General features: G+C 35.3%; 1 protein-coding gene and 1 long non-coding RNA gene across 2 annotated transcripts in view; one reads left to right on the top strand and one right to left on the bottom strand.

The window, feature by feature from the left end:
* Positions 1-12,319, top strand: part of LOC111419851 (PAX transcription activation domain interacting protein) — a 33,412-nt gene that overhangs the window by 16,053 nt on the left and 5,040 nt on the right. The window lies entirely within an intron of this gene.
* LOC139432444 (uncharacterized) lies at positions 6,384-8,546 on the bottom strand. The gene is made up of 2 exons (XR_011642216.1): positions 7,179-8,546; positions 6,384-6,576 (listed from the first exon to the last, which is right to left on the bottom strand). It is a non-coding gene; the product is annotated as an uncharacterized lncRNA (long non-coding RNA).

Genomic DNA, 12,319 nt, shown 5'->3' with positions numbered 1-12,319 from the left:
AATAGTTTGGGAGATAATTAGGGTTTTTTGAAAAATGCACACATATCATATGGATATTTAGCCTAGTATGCCATGGAAAACAAGCCTTCTCAATGAGTTCTTGTTAAAGATTCACTTGCTTACGTCACTTGATGCATGTGAGCTAATAATTATCTGTTAGGTCCTTTAATATTAGTGCTCGATAATCGATAACAACAACGAAAATACAAACAACTACGTAACTTCAACAATATTGCACTCCAACATGAAAAGAAAGCCTTTTTATCTCACGTATTCAGGCATAATAATTCAAAAGACTATGGGGTACCTTCAGATCTTTATAGGGAGTTTATAAAAATAAAACTAGTGGCATTCCTAGCAACATTGGCGATGCTGATTCTATTAACAATTTTTTTCTATCCTCTCAAAATAACAGCCCTGGTGATGCAAGTATCTGGTAGGCTGTACTTTTCGCTTGCCTTTGAAGAGGAAGTCTTTCGTACGTTACAATCTATTAAAACTAATGCAGTTGGGTGTGATGGTATTAGCGTAAAAATGTTGTTGTTGTGTTGCCCTGTTATTGTTCCATATTTGTGTCATATTATTAACTGTTGTCTGGAATTTGGGGTTTATCCCGACCAATGGAAAACTGCATTCCAAAAAACAAGAATCCAAATGCATTGGTTGATTTACGGCCTATTAGTATTTTAAATGTTACCTCGAAGGTTTTAGAGAGGATTGTGGCGGCGAGAATTTGGGGCCATCTTACTGAATTTAATATATTACCAGCCAATCAGTCTGGATTTCGACCTGGTTTCAGCTGTACCACGGCTCTTCTTGATGTTACCGACGATGTCTTGCGTGGGATGGATGAGAGGAGTGGGACTGCGCTTGTTTTGATCGACTTTTCTAAGGCTTGTGACACGATTCATCATTTAACACTTCTAGCAGTTCTTCATTATATTGGCCTCTCTGCGATAGCTGTTGATTTTTTTAAAAATTATTTTTTACATTGCTCTCAGATTGTTAAATTTCAGGATGCTCTATCGGAGAGAGGCCTTATTACTTCTGGAGTGCCTCAAGGATTGATTTTGGGACCTATACTGTATCTTATTTAGACGATTAATCTGTGTTCTAACCTAAAACACTGTAAAACCCATATGTATGCTGACGACACACAAGTATACTTTCGCTTTACTAGGGATAACATAGGTGAGTCGCCATCTCTAATGAATTCTGACTTGAAGTGTCTAGTTGACAACGCCAAACGCCATTTTTATCTATTAATGCTTCTAAATCGTCTGTCATTATTTTCGGAACCGGTGCTTCCGCTGATGAGACTAGGCAATGCTTGAACATTCTTGTTAACGATGAACGACTAAACTTTACACACGTTGCCCGTAATTTAGGTATTGCCATGGACTCTGATTTGAGATTTAAAGGGCATGTCAGTAATCTCCTTCAAAGAGCCTACTCCACCCTTAAGCTTTTGTATTCAAGTAAAAACTTACTGCATCAACAATTAAGAATTAATTTATGCGAGTCACTTGTGTTATCCATTTTTAATTATGGGGATGCTCTTTACCACTCTTGCATCGATGCTGCGAATAGATGTCGTATTCAGCGGGTGCAGAATTCTTGCCTTCGCTTTATCTATGGTATCAGAGGACGTGAGAGAATTTCTCATACGCTCGGTTGGCTGAATATGTCACGACGTAAAATATTACACTCCGCTTGTCTGTATCATAAAATCCTTACTTATTAAAACCCCTCCTTATTTACACAACAAAATTTGCTATCGGACTGCTCAAGATAGTTAACAATACCGAAGCATCGGCTCGAACTGTTCAAGAGAGTCTTTTCCTACTGTGTGCCTAGCATTTATAACAATATCCCACTTACTATAAAGCTGGAGAATGTGCGTGGTTTCAGAAACAAATTAAAAATTGAACTGCGGAGACAGTAGGAGGAAGCGGGCAATCATTAGGCATATCAAGCATTTTATGACACCTTGAAACCTTTGAATTGGCGTTGCACTTGGGGTGGGTGGTGGGATGGGTTTTAGATATAATTTCATTTAATACTTCCGAGGGCCAATGAAAAACAGTTTGCGCTTTCGCTAATTGACTTGGCCCTCTTTAACTCCATTGATTGTTTATTAGTATTATTATTAGTTTATATACTTTCCTTTGTTCATTTGATTTTTTTTTGTATTACTCTTCTTTTTTTCAATGTATTACATGCGGTTAATAAATATTATATTATTATTATATTTACACAAATCGTAAGAAGGAAGCGGCAGAGATTAGAGGGATAACAAGGGAAGGGAGGTCTGGAGGTATCTGAAAAAGAGAAAGAAGGGTAGGGAGAGGATAACCAGCGAAATACACATGACAGAATGGAAGAGTTACTTTATAGGATTATTGGGAGGGGCTGAAACGAGGCTAACGGGTTTGGGAAGCTATGAGGGAGATGGGGGAGAGGAGATAGCAGAAGAGGAGATGGAAGCAGTGCTTAGAGGATTGAAGAAGGGAAAGGCGCCAGGGGAAGATGGCATCCAGAACGAGGCATGGTTGGAAGCATCAAGGGTGGTGAGAGTGAAGTTGTTGGAGGGGATGAATAGCGTATGGAGAGGGGGTGGGATTCCGGAGGGATGGAAAGTGGGGGTAATTTGCCCAGTATATAAAAAGGGTAATAAGGGAAGGGTAGAGAGCTACAGAGGAATTAACCTACTAGACTCGGCATACAAGGTATACACGAGATACTGCTGGGAAGACTGGAGGAGGAGATGGAGTTGGGGGGAATTTTGCCGGATGGGCGGGCAGGCAGGCTTTCGGAAGGGAAGGGGAGCAATCGACAACGTGTACGTGTTGAAGCATCTGGCAGATAGAGAGACGGAACACCTAATTGCGAGAGTGAAGGAAATATACATGGAGACTATGGCTAGGATAAAAGTGGGAGATAAGCTGAGCGACGTGTTTTGGACGACGAAGGGACTGAGGCAGGGATGTCCGCTGAGCCCAAGTCTGTTCGCACTGTATACGGCGGACCTGGAGGATAGATAGGGGAAGGGGCAAATGGGAGGGTTGGTGGTGGGAGGTAGAAAGGTGCATATGTTAGCATACGCGGATGACATCGTGGTCATGGCGAGAGAAGCGGCGGAGATGAAAGATATGATAAAGACATTGGAAAGATATTTTAGGGGGAAGGGGCTGGAAGTGAATGTGGGAAAGACAAGGATGATGAAGTTTTGTAAGGGGGGGAGAAAAAGAACAGAAAACTGGAGATGGGAGGGAAAAGAGATCGAGGAGGTTAGGGAGTATACTTACTTGGGGTATGTGTTCAGGGAGGACAACAGGGAGGGGTCGCATGTGATAGCTATGGCAAAAAAGGCGAATAACGTGATGGGACAAGTATGGGATTGGGGGAAGAGAGTCTTTGGAAGGAATGTGGCAGCGAGGAAGATTATGTTTGAAGGTCTAGTTAGCAGTGTGATGATGTATGAAGCAGAGGTATGGGGATGGAGAGAGCAGGCAATGCTGGAGGACGTGCAAGCTAGATACTGGAGATGGGTGCTTGGGGTGGCGAGAGAAACACCGGGGTATATAGTGAGGGAAGAGGTAAAGGTGGATAAAGTCAGAGTGGAGGGGGGCAGGAGAGCAGTGAAATATGAAGAAAGAATAGAAGGGAGGCCAAACTGCGGGATCTTGGGGGAGTGTTGGAGGGAAATTAGAGAGGGAAAGATCAGATATGGGAAAGGAAACAGAGACAACTATTATAGACGAGCGGGCTACTAGGTAACTGAGATAAATAGTAGACGAAGGGTGGGTAGGGAGATGTGGAGGGAGTTGAGAGATAGGGACCGAGATGTGCAGAGACAGGAAAGAAGGACACAAATAAAAGAGGGGAGGTATAACGAAAGGTACAGGGACATAATAACGGATGGGCTAACTAGATACTTGTTATTGGAAGGAGATGAGGAAGGGAAGAAGTTGGTGGCTAGGTTCCATTGTGGAAACGAGGAGAGAGCTAACAGATACTGGATGGCCGATGAGGAGAGGTGGTGTAGGCTATGCAGGGAGGAATGGAAAACGTTGGAACATATGTTGAATGGGTGCAGTGAGTTGAGGGAGGAGGAGTTGGACCGAGGGCAGATCTTAGGAGAGGGGGGAGAGGGGAAACGATGGATGAGAATGGTTGTGGGGGTGAGGAGACAAAGGGATGGATGAGGGGATGATTGGGCCGAGGAGCCGAGGGTATGCAAATGGAGGAAGAGGGTAGAGGGTGAAAATAATATACTAATGACATATATTAGGATGTATTAAGTGGAAAATTGTAATTATCAAAAACAATAAAATGCTTATTATTATATTTACACAAATCAAGAAATTCTTAATTCATTTTTTATAAATGAAAAGCGCGATAAAGTTCATAGTATGATTCCCAGATCTTCTTTGGCAGCTCGAATTGAGGTGTTGGGACTAGGCTCGAAATAAGCCAAGGTATTCACCTCTTCCGCTGCATTATCTACTACATTTCTTGGTCAGTTTAACACGTGATTAATTCGTCCAAAATGTAAACAATTTGCTTCTCTTCTTCTAAATTTACCTTTTGTCATCGGAGGTAAATGTGGATTGTTTTCATTAAATATTCTGCCAGTTCTACTAAGAACTTTGTCGCACTTTCCGTCCACAAAAAATAAATTAAGGATTTCTCTTCATTTGTATAAACATTATTTACGTTATTAATATCCATTTTAACTGGTTTTAGACTCACAAGCATCAAACAACGTAAATCAGACTTTGACGTTTATCAATAAGTCATTAAACATTTGTTTTCCATGGCACACTAGGTTAATATGGATATATGTGAGCATTTTTCAAAAAACCCTAATTATTTCCCAAACTATTAATATTAGGTATAGGACATATAGAATATAAAAGATGTAAAATGAGACGCCGAAGACGACTAAGCAATAAAATTTGGGGGGTGCCATTTAAAAAAATAAAGTTATGGTACTTCAAAATTTTGAAAAATTAACGTGCCATAGTAAAGTGACCAAACGATCTAGACAGCCGTTCTCGGCACCAAAACATACTTCATCATGTTGCTTAACACATTCGCTGCCACGGCGTAAGTTAGTGTTGGAATAGCGGTGCCGGCTTAAAAAAAATCTTGTATGAGCCATTTACAAACAAAATATTATATTTATAGATATAATTTATTTAAATTGTTAACACAATTATGATTATTATTATTCACTATAAAAACACTTATAGGTGCACTTCTAACGAAAATGACGTTGCCAGTGCCGATTACATCTATAGGTGTAAGTTCTATAATTTATTGCTTATGACAAATAAAAAAACATTCAACGCAAAAACCAGGTGAACCTTCACAGGAATTACAAATGTACAGGGTGGGCAAATTTGGGTGTTATTATAGGCTATCTCAGAAACTATAAGAAATACGAAAAAAGTAGGTGCCATGTCCCGATCTCTTTTTTCGAGACTAATTCAATCCCGCAAACATCAAACCTCTATCTTCTTTTGTTTTTAAGTTATAGCCAAAAAGTCAAATTTTCGTGATTTCAAAAAATGCTCATATTTCGTTTATTTTTCAAATTATAGGAATGGGGTTGATACGTTCTTAAGAGGCTACTTTACCATACAGCTCAGCAAATTACAAAAAACATACATTATTTATGAAAATATTTGGATGAAATTTTGTACATAGCTTCTTCTAACAATTCTACATAACGCATGGTGAAAATTTTTAAAGTTTTCCAAAAAAAGGGGTTTTTTTCCTCAATATTATAGAATTTGGTCGTTCTTTTTTAGCTTGCATGATAGTATACTTGAAAATAGTAACATTTTTCAAATAAATTTTTTCAAAATTTTTAGTTATAAAGGAATAGTTTGTAATTTGCTAAAATTGAAATAAGGTAGCGTAAAAATGAATATTTTCCGTCAAGATTCCCACGAAGTATTACCACCGCGTTAGTCCCGCCTCCTGCCGACTGAGCGGCGCTGACATCGACTCTCTTCATCGAAGCTCCTTGTTTTATCTATTACTTTTTAATGTGGTAGAGAAAATAATCATTTCCAAAAGTACGTTTTGAACTTTATTTTCCGTGATTTTCTACTAATAATTGTGTAATTTAACAAAATTTTTGAATTTATAGTCAATAGTTGTTATTTTATTGTGTACTATAGTGTTAGTTTAATTTAGTTTGTGTAAAGTTTTTATAAACAATGGGTAAGTATGTTCATCTAAAAAACTACCCCTTAGCATTTGAAGATGTTCTCGAAAAAGGAGTAATAGACGGTAATAATTTACGATATAAATTTTTATAAAATCTAAAATTTCATATTTTATAGTCCGAGATTTAATTGAAAAATGTATTCATTCCGAAAGGTAAGTTAAATTTTATTAATTTTATTGTATAAACTGTGGCACACATAAAAAGGACTTATTTAAAAAGAATAAACCATCACAGTAAAAATTAAAACGATACATTATTTGAAGCGATACCATATGATAAATAATACAAATGATGCAGAACCAAATACTGATGGTGGAGAATAATCCATTCAACTGCAACAAAACTCACATTAAATTTATTAATGAGTCAAAAGAAGGGCTTAGCAGCTCATTTCTTTTATGTTTTATGTGCGGGATAAAAAAGAAGCTTTACACTGAAGAAAGCAAAGAGTCTATTGAGATAAACTCTGCTGTTGTTTCTGTTATCTGTCGGTACCGGATATACACAGGCTGAAGAATTATTGTTATGTGTGGATATACCATTTATGTTAACAAAACCATTCCAAAAATATCGAGAAACCGTAAGTGACATGGCATAGCAGTCTATGAAGAACGCAGGTAAAGAAGAATTAATTTAGTTACAGCTTCAGAAGAAGTAAATAAAAACTGAATAAAGACTGTAAACGCTAAACGCTCGAACGTCAATTACGATGCATCATCCGGAGTGGTACTGCTATAAAATAATTGTATACATAAAAAAAAATACTCGTGTATACGGGGTAATTCAGGTAGGTAGCGAAAGCCGATCAGGGTAATGATAGCAATTCGGTTATAATTTATGAGTGACATTTCACACGAAGAATATAAAAGAAAGAAGAATTTATTAGAAACTTGCAAGATGGATGCATTAACAGAAATAAAATACAAATTCTTACCAGAAGCTAAAGTACCAATCAGATATGGATCCAAGAAAGGTATCTGTGCCTAACTGCATCGAGATTTGGTGATGTATGTAGGATGAGAAATGACACGTCTTGCTTAAATAAAGTTAAATCAATCTTGTACTCGAAATTTGCTAGAAATAATAGCACTAACATGGCTAAGACTATGAATGGCTTGCATTAAAAAAATTTGAAAGTAAATATAACTTGCCAGCAAACTTTTGAGCTCTATTCATCCGTAGGATGTACGGATTCTTAGTTGCAAGTCCAAATGAAACAATAAAAAACGAAAATGCCATCGTCGAGGTGAAGTGTCCAGCGAATTTCAAGAGCTTACATCTATTCAACGATGGCAAATTAAAATTTCCTAAAGATTTTTCTAGTCAGGGCTGTTTTATTTATTACACTATTAGCCACATTTTGTATACTTGAATCATTATTTAATATTATTATTAATTAGGTATTACATATTATTTCATTTACTTATACAAGGTGATGCAGACCATGCAGTCCATTTTTTTAAACAGAAATATTAAAAAAGTTCGAATGAAAAGTAATAATATTCATAAAGGAACCACATTTATTCAGCTATTTTTTCTTTAATTTTTGTAACTACCTGTGTTTTCAAATAAAATTACTTACACGGTTACTCTGAGACACCTGTATATCAAACGAACGCATAATAATACAACAAAGATATAATTTATAAATGTTGTACCGAACTTTTCACATTCCCTGTATTGCAAATATATCTATTTTAATATAAAATGGAGTTACAAATGTTATTTTCGTTTCAAAATGATATAAATGTTTTATGCCTCGCAAAATTATGTATTGTATTTGAAATTGATTTTTGCCTTACATTCAATTGAATTATAAATCCATAATCTTAGATGTTCTCAACTTCTTTCTCTAATTTCTCTATTAAAAAATTAATATTCTATTCATATCGAAAAAAAGCATTAAAAAACTGATATTTGCGTAATGTAAATTGTTGTGAACCAAAATACTTAAAAAAAACAAACGTAGTAAAAAGGTGGGCTACGACTACGATTATTAATAAAAAATCAAAATAATAACTAAAATAATAAATAAATTGGAAAGTCAATAAAAAGATTGATTGTAATTCATAATTAAGAAAAATTGTTAATAAACAATAATATTTAGAAGAAGTCGTTTAATTTCTTCATTAACAACATCGACGAGAAAAAGAATCGTAATAAAATAAACACGATGTTTTTTTTATCTATAAAGGGTCGGGCCTAGTAGAAAATAAACTCCGCCTCGTTGCTTCCGAACGTCCGTCGTCTGCGCCCCTCAGAAACTGACCGACCTGGTAAAGTGGGCTCTTAAGACAATTTTTTAAGTGGAATATACTGCCGTTGAAAAGTTTTAAATATACTTGATGATTTTTGAGATACAACACAAAGTTGTGTTTTTTTAAATACAAACTATACTTGATTATGATGTTAAAGAAAAGAGCATATTTTTAGCTTTCCGATTATGTATATGTATGGTGTATTTGCAGAAAATAAGCGTTAATTTTCAATTCGAAAATAGTAAGCGCAAATGTTCAAAATTTTGATTATAGTAGGCGGGTCCGGACAATAAATACTACCTAGTGGCTATAATATATGGTTTTGCACGAATATGACAGAATAAAGTTGGTTTTGTACCATTATTCATGATAAGTTGGTTTTGTACCAACGAATAAAAACTTTGAACAGTTAATTTAAATTTCTCAGCATCTTATCCCTGACTTTGTTCACTAATAAAAAATGATTAGCATTTAAAGTTTGTTTATTAAAAATACAAGAAATGTATTAATTAATGAATAATTAAATATGGACAACTTCAGGAACTAAAGAGTCATAAACTGTCATCTTCTTCTACTCAACTTACTGATTGTAAGATTAGAACAGTTATCATATCGGTATCAATGAATGAAATCTTCGGTAGTATTTTCCCAGTTTTTCCCAAACATAAGATGTAGAAGTTTTTTGATATCAGCAATCTTTTCTTTTAAAATTGGGTGAGATAGAGGAAAATTAGTAATCATAAACTGGGAGCGGACTTTCCATTGAAACACCGTTTGAATGGGGATATGAAGACTTATGTATCATCTTCAAAGCGGACTCCAATATATTCTATACCTATTTAATTTTATCCTTTTATTTAAGGATAATGCGGAACTTCTTAAACGGGAAACTCGTTTCGTAAAATTCATGAATGAAATGACAAGTAAACTCACGTTGCTATAGTAACTAAGTAGTATTTAGCGTTTTCCTCGCCTACTGTAATTAAAAATTTGAATTTTAATCTTTAATATTTAAAAATTGAAAAATAACGCTTATTTTCCGCAGAAACATCATGCGTGCGATACATCATTGGAAAGCTAAAAATATGCTCGTTTCAGTAACATCATAATAAAGTATAGTTTGTATTTAAAAAAATACAACTTTATGTTATATCTCAAAAATTATCAGCTATGTTAAAAAATTTTCAACGGCAGTATATTCTACTCAAAAAAGTGTATTAAGAATGCATTAACCCCATTTCTCTAATTTCAAAAATAAACGAAATATGAGCATTTTTTGAAATCACTAAAATTTGACTTTTTGGCTATAACTTAAAAACAAAAGAAGATAGAAATTTGGTCTTTACGGGATTGGATTAGTCTCGGAAAAAGAGACCGGGACATGGCACCTACTTTTTTTGTATCTCTTATAGTTTCTGAGATAGCCTATAATAACACCCAAATTTGCCCACCCTGTACATAGTTGCAGTCCTCTTCTTGTTACTTCTACAAACTTTACACTCCTTTCTTACTACTCTTTTCATCTTCTTAGTTGTTTGATCAGGTGTTTGATATACTTCTTCAGTAGTTTTCTCTATTTTTCGTAATGCGTGCAGGGTCATAGTAGCTTTCGGTACAACTTTCGGTAAAAGTGATTCCAAAAGTGCTAATCGGTACTCATAAATACTCTTACTTCCATTTCCTGAATATTTTTTGTACAGAATGTAAGAATTTATTACACTCATTTGTAATACATGAATAAAGATTTTTTTGTACCAGCGCATTGTTTTCCGGACACAGGGGTAATACGACAGCATTTGATCATGCTGATATCAATGCTTGACATGTATTTATTGTAATTGATAATTGCAAGAGGTTTTAGTGTTACTTGCCCTCTTTTATTTCTGGATTCAGCCATGTTATTTCCATATTCAGTCGTTATATACAGGACGTCGCGTTTGGATCTCCATTTACCAATGTGCACTCCATTATAGAATAAGGACTTGTTATCCCCTGGTTTTAGTTTTGCTTCTTGGATGGCTCGTGGGTTGTTTTTTCTTCTTATATTTAGGGTTCCAGTACAGTATGTTTTATTTTGGAGAAGGTATGAGGCTAATTCGTAGATATTGTAATACCGATCCATATAAACAGAATGTCCCTGATGCAGTCTATCTTGTAATAAGTATTGAACAACCTTTGATGTATGTCCAGCTCCACCCAACACATCCGTTGAGCCATGGTAAATTGTAAACTTTTGTACCAGTCCATTGGGTTCCGTCAACATATAAAGTTTCACGCCGTACTTATGGTTCTTATTTTTTATATATTGACGGAAAGCTAATCGTCCTCTCCATAATACCATTGATTCGTCCAAGGAAAGTTCTTTTCGATAGCTGTAAACAGACTGCATTTTAGTATTGAAGTGGTCCATAACGGGCCGTATTCTTGCTAAACGGTCTTTGTTATTTTTGTCATCAGATGAAAAATGCAAACATCTCATTATCAGTAAAAATCTATTTTTTGACATATAGTTGGAGAAGCAACTTCTATACAACCAGTGTTTTTTCCAATAGTCTGATAGTCGAGGAAGTTGAACTGTACCAGATAGTAGCAACAAACCAATAAATGTTTTCAATTCGTCTGTTGTAAGATGTTTCCATTGTCTAATACGAGATTGTGCACGTGTTCTATCTGATGAAAGAAGATTGACTGCATACTCATTTGTTTTTTCGATAATAAGATTTATTAGATCTTCATCAAACAACAGTAAAAAATAGTTGATAGGGTCTTGTCTCGGCATATTTGGGAAAAATGATTGTGCGCCCTCAAATTGAATATTGTTTACAAATGCATCTTCAGTCCATGTCATGTTTTCATTGCTAGAATTATTTTTTGGCAACACTTCGTTCTGTACATCGTCAATTCCATAACTATTATCACTATCACTATTTGTTGTACGTCCTTCATCGCTATGTACAGAAAAGTTATCGTCACTATCGTCGTCTTCAGACTCTAAAATATGTCTCAATTCATCTTCTGTTAGCGGTCGCGTACTAGTATTTTGCTGGTATTTTGTTAATTTTCTTTTCGAACCTGAAGATTTTGGTTGACTCTCCATTTTTAAAACAACAATATACAATTGAAAAACAATTACCTTGTCAGAAAACTAACCTAAAAATACTAAAACACTTGCATCAAAAATTAAGAAGGTGTATACAACCAACTATACAGTAACCACCTATAGGTGTAGCCGGCGCCTCTAATGACACCATATGTATACTATCTCCTATATCGCTGACTAAGGCAGCAAAAGAGTGTAAACACTAGAGTGCAGATATATATATATCTGTCTCTGTCGTGCCCCCGTCTACACAAGAGACATGCGTGAACACGTGGTGAGTACGCTTTTATCTTATTGGACGGTGAATTAAAAATTAATAGCAGCTGATGACCTTGATGTTTATAAAACACCAAATAAATGTTTGACATAAACATAACCTAAAATCTAATACAATAATGGCTTCTTGTTTTATTTATAACATTTGAAATCGACAAAATTGTCATGGTTACATAAAATTTGGTTTGTTATTTGGGTTGCCTAAACAAAAGTAAAGAATATAATGTTTAATGAACAACCTACATAAAGTTGATATTTAAAGCAATATTCAACGTCAATTTCACACAAAAGTACATATATTCTAATTTATTTGATGCATCTACGATAATTTATAATTAAAGTCAACTATCTACAATAATTGCATTTCAAAGCTGCATAAAATACGCGCGAAACACTTCAAACTCTTAAAAATTTACGATTCGCGCAAGCGCCTTCGCGATA

This window comes from Onthophagus taurus, unplaced genomic scaffold (genome assembly GCF_036711975.1).
Source record: "Onthophagus taurus isolate NC unplaced genomic scaffold, IU_Otau_3.0 ScKx7SY_15, whole genome shotgun sequence".
Classification (NCBI taxonomy): Eukaryota; Metazoa; Arthropoda; class Insecta; order Coleoptera; family Scarabaeidae; genus Onthophagus; species Onthophagus taurus.
Note: the sequence above shows the minus strand (reverse complement) of the source record. Positions and strands in the feature narration are given on the sequence as shown.